The sequence below is a fragment of the Cupressus sempervirens genome, chromosome 6 (genome assembly GCF_028749045.1).
Source record: "Cupressus sempervirens isolate cs-2001-9-10 chromosome 6, ASM2874904v1, whole genome shotgun sequence".
In the NCBI taxonomy this organism is placed as follows: Eukaryota; Viridiplantae; Streptophyta; class Pinopsida; order Cupressales; family Cupressaceae; genus Cupressus; species Cupressus sempervirens.
In genome coordinates, this window is record NC_143123.1 from 49224940 (window position 1) to 49236743 (window position 11804).

The following is an 11804-nucleotide window of genomic DNA, read 5'->3' on the forward strand; positions in this document are numbered from 1 at the left end:
AGTGAACTAGACAGTGGTTCATGTTGATTACTTAGATCTTCCTAGGCTTTTTTTTCTTCACCTTTCTTTCATATCTTTGTGAAAGTGTTTCCTACCTCTATTAGAGTTTCTTTTACTCAACCTATTGGCTTTCCTCTTATTTTAGTGAATTTCTTTGCTAATTTTCCTGACATCTTATTTTCCATATTCTCTTCAACCATGATCATTGTTGCAGATTGTAGATCATACTCTTTATTATATATGGATTTGATTAATGTATCTAGTTGATCAATTAGTGGATCATCCTTGTTGCACTCTACATCAGGTACAGATTCTTCTAAGATGTTCCTAGGTTGTCTCAAGACTTGTATGTTCTTCTTATCTTTTATTTCCTTTCTCTTTACCTTCTCTGAATATCCATTTTTTCTTTAGACCTTATCCTGATAACATCAACAGGTGTAATAATGATCTCCTCCTCACCTATATCCTCAACTTCTTCATCTATTAGAAGTTTCATTGGTTCCCTCTTTCTTTATGTACTAGGTTTAAGACTTAGCTTCCTTCTCACTTGATTTTCTTCTTCAACCTTATCCTATTGCACTTATTGTTGACTCTCTTTAATCACTTGGTAACTTCATATGTTGTTCTTCTAACTCTTATACTTGTTTTGGAATGTGGTGTACCACATCACCAATTATCTCTACAATTATAAACATATCATCAACTATAATAGGTGGTGAATTTCATTGAGTTTCTTCATCAAGTTTGAGAATATTTCTCCATATATTAAGTATTTAATCATGTAGCTTTTGTGCATATTCCACTAAGATTTTGGTTGCTTTTTCCTTTACTCCAAAATTATTTTTTTGCTCCTCATATAGTATTTTTGCATCCTCATGGCTTAGCTCTGTTTGAGCTTCTAGTAAGGCTTTTTCAATGATTTCTTTATCTATTTGCAAGGAAGATGACCATCTTGTGTCTATAATTTGTTTTAGATTATCGAGAATCATCAAATCTAACTATAGTGGTGTTCTCTTGAATTTGTGCAAGTGTACAATAATTGCATCCTCAATTTTCTTCTTGTCTCCTTCATTAGCTAGGTTGCATCTTGTCTTCATTGTAGCTAATCCACCTGATTTGGCTATAGCTTAGAAAAAAATTCAATTGTAGATGCCTTTTCCTATAACCCTATCTTCTTCAATTTTAAAACTTGATTGTCAGAATTTTTGCTTTCTACTTCTTCCTCCTCTTGTTTCTTGTCAAATTTCTTCTTTATAGAAACTTCTTTGGTTGGTTGTGTTTTCTTATTTTATGATTCAACCTTCTTCTTTTTTGTAGCAGATTGAGTAATCTTCCACTTTTCTCTTTTATAAGTGGAGGGGATGTTGGAAAATGAACCCTTTATCACAACTCTTTTTGAACTATATGTTCCAACTTCTTCACCATGTGTCTATTGGGATTGACTTGTGAACCTACTCATAGTTACTAGTTTCTTTATCTCATTTTCAATACCTACAATAATTTATTCAAGAGTACCAAATCTTTTCTCACTTTTGTTTACTAGTTTGGACACCAACATGTCAACCTGAGTACTAACTTCATTTTTATCAACCTCATAGCTCATAAGTGGAATCCAATGGGTTATGGTTTCTATTGCCTCCAATATACATGAATATGTATCTACTAGGGAACAAATATTATTTTTATACTTTTTAACTGCACTAGCAAGAATTCTTAGATTTTTTTGCATGTTAGACTAAACAAAATTAAAGTACTTCCACATAACATTATTGACGTTTTCACCTTGTTCTTTGATCAACTCACCTATCTTGGTGACTATGGGTTTTTCTTTTGTCCACTCAACCTTTCCTTTCTCCAAAAATAGTTTGAATGTAAAAGGAAATACATATCAGTAGTGCTCCATACTTTACCAATTGTTTTTTATTTTTCTTTATCCTCCTCATGTTCTTCAGAAGTTGGGTTCTCACAATTTCATATAAATCATATATCTCGTCATTTCAAGGACAGTGTATATAGCACCTTTTGGTACACTATTTGTTCTATTGGATTGATAGAATATGTATCCTATAACCTTTACTTAAATATCTTCTATATGTTCAATACTCATCACTCTTCCATTGTACCTCGATTTGGTTAGGTTAGTAAACAAGTTTGTTGGTATCTTTCTTACTGTACACCTATTTCCTTGAGATCAAAATAATGTAACTTTGTGAATGATTAACTTTGACAACCAGTGTGGTTTCTCCAACCACATGTATTGATAATGCACATGAGTTAGCATAATCCTTATCCAATCTAGATAAAACTTGGTGTGAATGTCAACGACGTAGGTTAAAACCTTTTTTTTATAAATTCTTGTGGTTGTCCTTCAAAACTCCATATAAGTACATCTTCTTGTAATCCTCTCTTTTTTTTTTTAAACCAATTCTTCAATATTTTAATGAATTTATGTGTGAATATCTTCTAACCATATAACTCTAATTAGTATTGCAGGTAATGCTCTAGACATATCAAATTTGAACTTTTTGTCCACCTAAGGTGTATAAACTAGACAAGATTCCTCTGTATTGCTAACCAAAGCAATCATCTCAATAATATTTTCCATTCTTTCTTCGATTCAAATAGTATCCTTACTCATCAACCCAAACTAGTAGTTCGTGAATGAACAACTAGAGCTCTTCATAGACTTGATTGCAATTTCCTTGCTGAAATCTCAAATACCTCTTTTAGTCTATCATTTGATAATGCTCAAGATTTCTTATGAAAACACAAATGAAAGAAAAGGTGTGAAATGAAATAAATTACCATTATTTATCATCAAAAAATAAACATTATGGTCTTTAACAATTTAAAAAGTACCTTTACAAATGGTTAGAATAGTGTCTTGTCATCAATTAATGAATACTTATTAGTTACTTCATTTTCCAAAAAATATGAATGGCTACAACTAAATGTAACTAAGGAATTTTTCTTATCACCCAATGTATGACTAGTCATACTTTCCAAATTCCTTTGCAATAGTTAAATCAACATATCTTTGCACTATGATTTGCAAATTTATCCTTTTCTTATTTACTATAGGAACTGGTAGATAAGTTTATTTTTGTGTACTCCCCTTAAAGTAAATACTTTACCTAGTTTAAAGATGAATCCAAGTCTTCTTCATTTCATTGATGATGTCATCAAGGCTCACAAGGTTCTTCATTTTTTCTTTATATGATAGGTTGTAGTCTTTGCAATATATCCAATCCTTTTACAACAAAAACATAATACTAATAATTGCCTCTACATGCTCTAAACTTGCAATTTTCTATCAAATGTCCTAATTTTCCACACACAAGACATGTGAGCTTGAACTATCATTCATGTTAGGAATACTTAGAAAAAAATAACAATTACATGCAAATACAACCAATATCACAAAGGAATAAAGCACACATAAATGAACAGAAGATAACAATTTAACATGGTTCACCCGATCTTGGGCTAGCTACATCCACAAATATAGAGTCCAGTATTATTATCCAATAACTTCAACCTATTACAATTTTTAATCTTCCTTGTAGTTCAATACCATTGCAAGAAGCAATATATTCTCATTTGAAAACCCTAGGCCAATATTACATGATTTATGTCAACTTAACAAGTTAACCCTAAACATACTTGATGAGTCACTACTGAAATTGTATTCATTTTTTGATGCTTATTAGTTAATTTTTCTATATGCATTGATTGATGTTTCTATGAATGGCCTTGTTGCAAAATTTTGGTCAATTGATAGACGACCAACTTGTGCATCAAAATTTTGACAAATCTTGGCATCGAAAAAGAGGTCAAATACTTGTAAAATGTGGTGTCAAAGATCTAATTTTTAAAGGTGTCTCACATCATACTTCAACAAGGATTCTATGACATCAACAAGGTCCTCATTGAAAGTTTTGTCAATGTTGGAGTTAGCCATACTTATTTTTTATGAGAGCAACATCGAATCTACCCACTAAGTGTCAAATTTTGACCATTATGGCATCAAAAAGAGGTGAAATGATTTCAAATGTGGCATCGAAAGATTTTATTTCCAATGTTGGATCACATCATAATTCGACGAGGATGTTATGTCCATGATGAGATCCTTGTCGTAATTGACAATAGTAGTTTATTTTGTTTAAAACAAATTGGTATGCAAATATTTTTTTTGTATCATCTTGTTGTTTATCAAGTAGAATTCAATATGTAATCAATTTGAAACTTTGATACAATATTTATTAACAGTCAACTTTATCATTGTTCAAGTCAGAAGTTTATCATTTGAAATATGTCATTTTTATATGATTTATGATCTTCACGTTCATGTTTAAAGTTTTTCTTCTATGCTATGCATCTAAACATTCATCATATATTTTTATTACAAATATATATTGAATCTAAAACTAAAAACAATACATTACATTTGCAAACTTTATCACCGTTTATTTTAAAAACTGTTGGCATGACTCAATTTTGCATTTCCTATAAATATTAAATTATAATTTTTTTTAAAATTGGCATACAAGTCATACCCACTGCATATACTACATTGTGATTATAAAAACATTCATCCTTGGGTTACTATTGGAAAAGAAACAAGACATAATTAAATGACAAAATATTTTAATAACCTAAGCATAGAGAAGACACAATGTAAAACAAGGGTTGATAACCCTGATAAAATCCTTAAAAAACCTATCAATGAGCTCAGCTTCTAAAACCACCATCCAAACAAGGATTTTTTGCCCAACCCCTTTCTGGAAACACTCCAAATTTTGCCCAATAATTTATAGATAGTGATATTGCTATCAAGATTTAATTGTGTAGTTTTTTGAGTCAAACTTATTTACCCATATTTCATGAGTAATGTTTCAAAATTAATCCATCTCTCATGAGAATAAATGGAACAATTAAATCTCATTGGATCTAGGTGATGTTCATAGAGGTAAAGCATCAGGACTTCTTAGGAGGTCACCCATCCTAGTACTATTCTAGCTTGAGCGCACTTAAATGGGGTTGCATGCGGAATGGGTTTAACCATGGAGAAAACTCCATAGTTAAGAAAACTAAAGATAGAGTAGTACTAGGATGGGTGACCTCCCAAGAAGTCTCGGTGCTTCACCTCTGTGAGAATCACTAGATCTAATGAGTGTTAAGTGTTCCATTTATTCTCATGAGAGATGGATTCGTGTTGAATCAGTACTCATGAAATATGGATCAATGAGTTTAACTAAAAAAATACAAAGTTAAATCTTGATAGAAATATCACAATTTGACTTGATGTAGAAATTATATCCTACTTATCAACCTTCAGATAGCTCACTTCAACCTGTAAGTTGAGGCATAGTCAAAGCACTTGTCTAGAAAATTATTCATGTAATAATGCAATGTGGATATCTAATTATGGACATAGTTAACTCAAATATTTTGGAAATTTTAAAGATTTTGTTTTGAAATTTATATCTATCACAAAAATTGCTACATATTTTTTGTTATGCTAGGTCCTTTTCCTATAGATATAATTACTCTTTTGCATAGAGTCTTTAGTGATTCAAATATCTTGCTAGTGCAGTTTAAAGAGCGACTTATGTTTGAAAAACTAGAGGATAATGAAAGAGTTTGAAACAACTAGAGGCATTTTGATATGAGTCCATTAGTCTCTAGTTGTTAAGGTAGAAAGCACTATCAGTTTGAAACTTTGATACAATACTAATGTTATTGAACCTCTTGGAAATGCAGTTCTAAATATTTCATGAGAGGACTCAAATGTTTCCTTGGATGTCTTGTAGTGTTCAAAATCCTCTGGTAAAGAAGTTTGCATTAAGCCATTGTAGTTTCCCACTTCTAGTGTCTCCTCTCCTAATAGAGAAAACCTACCTGAAAAAAAAAAACCCACCTAATATCAACTCACCATAATCATTAATAAACAACATAATATTTTTGGACTATATGTGAAACTACTTTTGTAAGAGAAGATCCATGGGTACTCACCATTTACATTGATTGAGAACTTGTTGGGACCAATTAATTTGAAGTCCTCAATGTGAGTCTTATGTGAAAGCTCCATCTCCCATGTCTTCACTAGGTTCTGTACATTTCTTTTAGGGAACCTTTGGGCCATACCTGCACAAATAATAAAATACTTGATAAACATCAATTGATTTTGATTCTTATGGTGGTAAATGTTACTAATCCTCTTATCAAAGCCAAAAAGGATATACATGGCACGACACACTCTTGAATATAGATCTATCATAATTATGAAAAAAATCTTAGATCTAATGCATGAGTTAATTTGAATTGTGACAAAGTTGAACACATCTTATACCATCAAAAAGATCTAAAAATAACACAAAATATATCTCACATATAAGTTGATTTGAATTAAGACCAACTTGAAAACATGTTATATCATCATAAACATTTAAAAAGGAAACATGAAATATCTAACATATAAGTGAAATTCAATTGAGATAAAATTGAGAACATCTTACTTCAACCCATACCTATGAAATCTTGAATACCATAAAATAAGGAAAACAATTTGTTGATTTCAAACACCTTAGTTCTGGTTGTTTCAAAGAGGGTGTTGACAAGAGTGTAAGAAGGAGGAGATCCATGCCTCCATATTATATTCCTCTCATGCTCTCCATTAATATTCCCATGAAATGTGTCATCTTCTTCCCTCAATCCCATACCTACTACTTTCTCCACCAAGTTTTTAGCTGACAACATTGGATTCAATAGAAAATATAAAAACTAAAGAAGATATGCTAATGAGAAAGTGTCCAAAAAATATATTATAGAGCTTGGTGTAATGTTTTAAAGGAACATATAAAGGCATTCAAACAAAAGATAGGAGTGTTGGCATGGAAACTCAAATCATAAAAAGACAACATTAAAGTTATCTTTGGAGCACTCCATGTTGGACTAACAACAGTTGTAGACTTTTTACACCCTTGGAGAAGGTTGAATGAATGTTAGACCACAAAAAAATGATTCTAGTTATCTTTTTGGTGGATGGGACCAAAATCATGTTGAAAAATATTACATATTTGTAACATTGGAAAATGGGTTGTAGTAGTTTTGAGGATTTGATGATATAACTAGGACACTTGAAGTATCTGCAATTGGCGTGATTAAAGGTATTATTTTAGATAAACTATCCATGATAGATGAAACCATTTGATAACTAGTTTTATTTTGGCTAGTTGGATTCCTTGTGATGCCAAATTTTGATTGAGTGCCCCAATGTGGAAGAGGAACTAGCTTGTGTAGACATCTGATAATACATAGTTTGAGAAGATGAAAACATTATTTGAGAGACTACAATATGAATTTGAGATTGTGGGGTTGGGTTAGGTTCAACTAATAGGTTCTCAAGCTAGATTGTAGAAATATAAGACCCATGAGGAAGCTTAACTCCTTTTTCTCAAAAGAATCACTAAATACTTCAAGGGGTCTAGGAATTTGGTATGACATTGTAGGAGATTTTTCAATACACAAATGGATCTATGTGTTTGTAGGGATTGGTTTATGGCTCTTTTTCCCAAGGAAGGAATGGGTTGACAAAAGGTTTTGCTAGTTCATTTCTAGTTTCTGATATGAGATTAGTCTAGAACCAAGGGTATGCAATGGTAGATCCATCTTTCTACTAATTTAAAAGATAAAGGAGAAGTCAACTAAGATAAACACAAGGGATGGACTTTTTCTAACTATGTCCTCTAACTTCTATTTAAAAAAGGTATTTCTAAAGACTAAACTTTTTCTTGATCTAAAAATGATGACGATGGGGTATTATGTGGTTCTTGTCTTAGATGAGGCATCAATTCATTATATATTGTCGATGATAAAATATGATGTCAAAATCAAGACTTTGTCTAATCTAACCTTACAAATTATCTAGTCAAAACTAAATGGGTAAGTGTTGATTGGTTTAGTTTGAGCTTCACTTGGTTTCAAGAATACTTTAATATTCTCTACTTAACAAGTCCAACCACATGAAGGTGGAAGTTCATCCCCACCCCCCCGTATAATTACTCTAAATTCCCCATTAACATCTAATTTCATATTTCATTTATTAATTCATCCATTTACGAACTATAACAATCAATCATTATAATCACACGTCATTCATTAATACACAACATTCATTAATAGTTCATTAACATTTCAATCTTTATAATCACATAATATTCATTAACATGACATAAAATTCATTAATATACAATATTCATCAATAATTCATCAACACATTCATTAAGGCAACATTCTTGCATTATCAAACCAGGTTTATAACAATCATTTCTCTTTTGGTTTTTTCTTCAATTTTTTAAAGTAAATGCTAATATGAACATCAATATCTTCGACATTCTCTTCGTCTTGAGGTTTTGGTCTTATGATATGATGCTTTCTTATCTTTTTGGGAGTACGAGGCTGCTATGCCAATGAGGGGTCCACTGCAATAACAAATACATGAGTTAAATTCATAACAATTTTTTATTAATGTTAGAAATATTTAATTAATCAAAAGAATATAACGGGGATTTTTCTTTACATGACATTGCCATATCATCTACAATCACATTTTTTGCATCCCCACCCTCAACATGTTGAACACTAATATCATGCTCCACTCTATCACCATGACGTTTTGCATGCTCTAAAATATTCACAAAAAGGTTACACCAATTGCAATTTAAGATGTTAAATTGTATTAATAAACACATAATTAGTTTTCAATAGAAAATGAATATCTCTATCACTGTGATGCAGATCAGGGCCTTCTTCATGTACAAGTTGTGTGTTAGGATTAGAAGGTTGTAGTGAAATGTCATGTGTATTATTATCATTGTTTGCATTATAAAAAAAAAGTCATGTTCAAAGTTAACACCAAATAGATTATCCCTCAAGTATTTAATTTGAATTATTTTTCATTGTGTCTATTTACATGTATGTGAAGTGGTGCACCAGAATTTTTGCTTTGGCCATGGGATTTTATGCAGTGGTGCATAACCAAGGATTTATAGCCTTGCTTGAAGGCAATTTGTTTGTCTTCTTTGGTGGGTGCAACATTGAATTCAAAGTCCTGCATTTTTGGCTTAATATCATCAATATTGCATGTATTTCTTGATTAAACAAAATTGATTACAATTTTATGTATATATAAATTGATTCAAAATTTCATTTACTTCTACTTACAAGTCAAGTCTAAAGTTTCATATATCCACCAAAGCCAGGATGGTATTGGACAACCTTATCATTTCTGGCTTGTGTGGCCTTTGATGTGTCCTGTAGTCTATATATGACATGTTTGAAATATGCTAGATTATATAAATATAAAGATCACTATTTAGTGCATAATTACATTAATACTATCACATGCCTATTTTTTCCCTATGGTGGTTGAATCACTTTATCTTTGAGCCTTTTATCTTTTTCATCTTCAATAATTTCATTCCACTCCATCTCTAGAACCATAGGAGGATGCTTATACTTTGGGTTGAGCTTTAGAGCCCTTCTGTATTGGTCCCTCACACACTTTATATGTTTGCAAGATTTCTAAAAAAATTTGGCTTCGTCAATAATATTTTTTCCAATGATATCCTTTAACAATTTTATGAGCTAATCTTTTGATTTGGGACCTTGGTCATTCCACCTTTTAATAAAAAACAAAATTGTTAGATAAAAAATTAGCTAAATCTACATACCTTGCATATAGTGCAATAAAAGGATGAAAGGAAAATATTGTACAAATGATATGAAGCTACGTACCTTTTACGTATGGTGGGCCTAAATAGCTTTAATGTCATATCATAAAGAATTTCACAAAAAACATCATTTCCTGTAAAAACATCATCGGATCATCCGTTCAAAATGAGTTATGAATAAGTAAAATATAATTACACTATTAATAATAACAATTTTAAAGTACCTATAAGCTTAGGTACTGTTAAGTGAATCACATGTTTATTGGCCAACAACAATGACGCCTACAACAATCTCATACTATCAACACAGGGTGATCTAGGAAATGATGGTAAATTATCATTAGTACTGGTCTTTGTTCTATCCTAAGGAGGTTTCTTTGTCACTGCACAAATTTAATCAATGACTATGATCAAATTCACCCAATAAAGTACAAATCAAATCATAATTAACACATAACAAGATATATCAAAAAAAGGATTTACTAACTCTAGTTGAAGTAGATGTGGATGTTTGCATGCTCCTTGTTGATGACCCTATAGTCGGCAATCTCGAAGTGGTGGTCCTCCTCAAAGGAGGCATTTTCACTTCATCATGACCTAAAAAAAAATCATATATACAATTTCTTGTCTTTTTTTAATATAGAGATAATCAATATACATAATGGATTATTTAATTTGATTGAAAATGTTATAGTTAAACATAAAAATAATCATATATACAATGTCTTATCTTTTTTAAATATAGAGCTAATCAATATACACAATGGATAATTGAATTTGATTGAAAATGTTATAATAAACCACAAAAAAAAATCAATATCTATAGTTTTGGAAACTACAATTCAGACAATTATTATGTTGTCATTGATATCAAATCTTATTGATAAGACAGTTTTATCTTATTAGAGTGTCATATTAAGATGATTGGTGAAGCGGATTTGAGAAGATGGACATAACAAAAGCACCAAGAGGAAAGGTTGAGTTATGAGGAACTACAATGGACACTTGATTAGTTGGACTTTCACAAGATAAAGTGATTTTCTAATCATAACCTAAGTGAAGAAGGTAGTTGTACTAAAGGCTAGAAGAACTAATCAAAGAATGACCAAATGCATAGGGTTGACTGAGAAAAAGAGAAAAAGATTAAGGAACTTGAACTTTATGTTGAGTGATGCTAGAGTCAATCAAGTGCCAATATAAGTTGATAAAGTATAGTGTCGACTGAACATCAATATTGACTAACCATCAGTATATGTGTTGACTAAGAAAAGTTAGTAGCAACTGAGTAATCCAGTGATAACTAAGTTGCAAAACATGGTGTTGGCCGAGGGACAACATTTGACAGATTAAGAGGAAATCATGATTTCCAGTTGACATAGTTGATTTCTTGGAATATGTAAAATGTGTTCAAGATAAGGATGGATGAGAAATATCATTTAATTCAAGGGAAACCATGTTTGAGTGTTCCTATGCAAGAATTCAATGAGAAGTTTGGAGAAGTTTCCAGAAGAGAAAAGAGGATACATAATTATGGAAGGCTTTGATGAATCTAGCCTAACCCTAAGATCTACAATGATGTTTAAGTAGAAAAACATCATAATTACCTATTTAAGGAGGTACAAGGGATAAGCTTGAAGAGGTTAGCAGAGCTAGTGAAGACCTAATAAGGTTGGAGCAGTTGTTGATGTTATTGAATGGTGAACCTGAGTAGGAGGTTGAGAATTTTTGTGAAGAGTTGAAGTGTGATTGCTTGAAGGAGTGCCAAGAAGATCAAAGATAAGGATCATAATGGAGGCTAGTCAGTGTATTAGTATGTAAATTGAATTGTGATTTGTATTTGCAAAGTGAGTTGTATTTGTCAGATCAAAACCTGTTGTGACTTTCTAAACATTGTATTAGTATTAAAATCCTCTAATCAAGGTTGACCTAGCAGTCATATGTAAATCATTTAATCAAGGTGGAATTCTAATGGAATGTTCTTAAGTTCTTTGACAAGGCCACTCCTAATAAGGTGATTAAATCCTTTAACAAGGTCACATTTAACAGTGTGCTTTGTAACTTTTAACAGGG

The 11804-nt window shown here is 31.3% G+C and overlaps 1 pseudogene; it reads right to left on the bottom strand.

Annotated features, from left to right (window-relative positions):
* Window positions 1-5677: 5677 nt before the first annotated feature.
* LOC149551069 (pathogen-related protein pseudogene) lies at window positions 5678-6759 on the bottom strand (annotated as a pseudogene).
* Window positions 6760-11804: the final 5045 nt, after the last annotated feature.